We start from the raw sequence: 2,728 nt of genomic DNA on the forward strand, positions 1-2,728 counted from the left end.
TGGCTGGCATGTGGTGCTGGGGGATTGAACCGTGGTCCCTGGGCTTTGCTAAGCTTGTTCTAAGTAGGTGCTTTAGACCACTGAGCCATCTCACCAGCCCCTGCATGACATTCTTGCAAGAGGCCAAACCACAGGGCCAGCCAGATAGCTCAGTGGACTAAAGCGCCTGATTCAGCAGAGTGCAACGCACAGGCTTTGATCCCCGGTGTGCTGTGTTGGCCTGGCCCCCAGGGTGTGCTAAGACAGTGACTCAGACTGGGCTGGTGTCATGCCTGTAATCCCAGCACTTGGGAGGCTGAAAACAGGAGCATCACTAGAGTGTGATCTACGTAGAGAGGCCCTAGAGTCCCTGTACTAAATACATTTTAAAAAAAGAAAAAAGGTCAAACTACAAAGACAAGGTCAGCAGTCACGGGGGCAGGCAAAGGAAGAGACACATCAGTGGGACAGAGAAGTTTCAGGGCAGACTCACTATCATAGTAGATACACTTATGCACACATTTGCCCAAATCCATACAGTATGCAACACCAGGAAAGCATGCTAATATAAACTGCATTTCCTGGACAAGTAGGAGCTACCACATGTCTGTCAGCGCTAAGAAACGCACTCCGCTGCTGGGGATGTTGACAGTTGTGCAAGATGGCTAAGACGTAAGGTGCTCGCGTCTGCTCAGTACTGTTACGAGCCTAAAGCTGCTTGAAGTATGGGGCCAGGGATGCAGCTTGGGCACAGCGCATGCCGGGCAAGAGTGAAGGCGTCTGTCTGAATTCTTGGTACCAAGAAAAAAAAAAAAGAGGATGTTACAATACATACACACACACACACACACACACACACACACACACACACCCCACCTTACCAAAAGCTCTGGGAGCTGCTGTGGAAGCCAGAATATCTAAGTCAGTGGGCGGGCGAGGAAGCAACAGGGCCAGGCCCCAGCTCAAGGTCATTTCTGAAGCCAACTTAAGAAACACCTAGAACAATCACCAGACAGGGCTGTGACCATGCATTCTCAGCAAAGGAACGAAAGAAGAAAAGGCAAAGTGACAAAGAAGTATTTGGCGTCAGGAAAATACTTTCCTCCACATACATATTTTCAAATCTTGAGGCTTAGCGCTTGACACCTGAAAGATATCAATTTCATTTTAGCTGTGTTAATGCCAAGTCAAGAGCAGAATGAGAAGCCAGCCGGCTCCAACACTGTCCTTTCTGCGCAGTCCCACAGCTGACACGGCACACCCAGCCACGCCTCTGTCTGGACAAAGTCGGAAATGGACTGCACAGTTTGCCGCAGCCACTGAAATGACCTTCAGCCGCCATTACTACAGTCCCAGATTGATAAGCACACGCACACTCACAATTGCTTATTTCCACGTCACAACCATCCAGTATTTGTTTCTAAAAAAAAGTCCATTAACATTGCTTTACTTTTTAATACTCTTTAAAAGGAACATTCATTGGAAATACATACGCTTAGGTAAGCCTAGCATCCTCGTGCAGGCTGAAGCTCCAAGCCCTGCTACAAGGCCACCTAGAACCCTGCGACTCTGGGAACAAAGGGACCAGGTCTGAGGGAAGCCCCCGGGAGAAGCAGCAAGCACACCTCTTGGGGGCTGCAATGGGAGAAGGAAGAGGCGCATTCATTTTATAGTAAACAAAAAAGGAAACAAGGTTAAAATGAAGTTTATTATTTTTGATTTTTTTTTTTTTGTTTGTTTTTAGTTTTTTTAAATAAAACTGTTTGTGAAACAGCTATTTTATCCCCATGGCAGAGTGACCCCTGAAAGATGCACTAACCCCTTCTTAAGGCCTTAACAAGATTTTTTTTGTACTTTTTTCTTTTTTTTAAAACTCAGATATTTAAAAATTATACAATTACAAAACAAAACAACATAAAGAATCACAAAGCCTGGGGTTGCTTATCTAACAGCCCCCTTTTCCACTATAAAAACGAAAGCAAAAAGCAGAAGTGTTAGGTGTTTTCGGTCACTTAGCCCACCCACACACTGTACGCCGACATCCCTCCCTGCAAGCCCGCTCCCGTGGCAGAGGCCCGGGCCTCCTGCCATCCTGTGGGTCCCTGTGGCTCAGGCTCAGGCTCAGGCGCAGCTGCCTGGAATGTGCTGAGGACAGAGCTGGATACACCGCTTGACTCTGCTGCTGCATGGCTGCTGTGCCCACCTGGTGGGGCCCGGGATCTCACCAGCCAAGTGACCCAGGACACAGCCATGACCCTGGGATGCCTGCCAATTTTATCCCCCAAAAGATAAAAAATTTAAAAATAATAAATAAATAGTGTTTCTGGAAAGGAAAAAAATTTATTTTTGTGTTGAAACATCACACCCCACACCCCTGGAAACCTGGGCTGCCCCAACTCCCGCTCCCAGCCCTTCCCACTGGAACAGAGCTCTTCGGGAAGCTCGGTCCAGGCGTGGCTCATCTGCTCTCTTCATCCCAGGTCTAGTGTTCTTGACTGTTGCGAGAGGCTGAAGATCAAAGCGCCCCAACAATCGTTTATGAGATGAGTTTGCTCAGTTCAATTTCACATTTAAGTTTCACTATCATTGGAACAAATTTGGAATTAACTAGATAATTTTAAAATAGAATCAAAAGGGATAGCGCACCTTTCATTTAAACAAAGTCTTTCCAGACTAAAAATAGATTTATATATATATATTTTTTATCCCTCCCTTTATTCCCCCCTTCCCCATCAGCCTCCCCCCTCCC

This window comes from Octodon degus, unplaced genomic scaffold (assembly GCF_000260255.1).
Source record: "Octodon degus isolate 3935 unplaced genomic scaffold, OctDeg1.0 scaffold00153, whole genome shotgun sequence".
NCBI lineage: Eukaryota > Metazoa > Chordata > Mammalia > Rodentia > Octodontidae > Octodon > Octodon degus.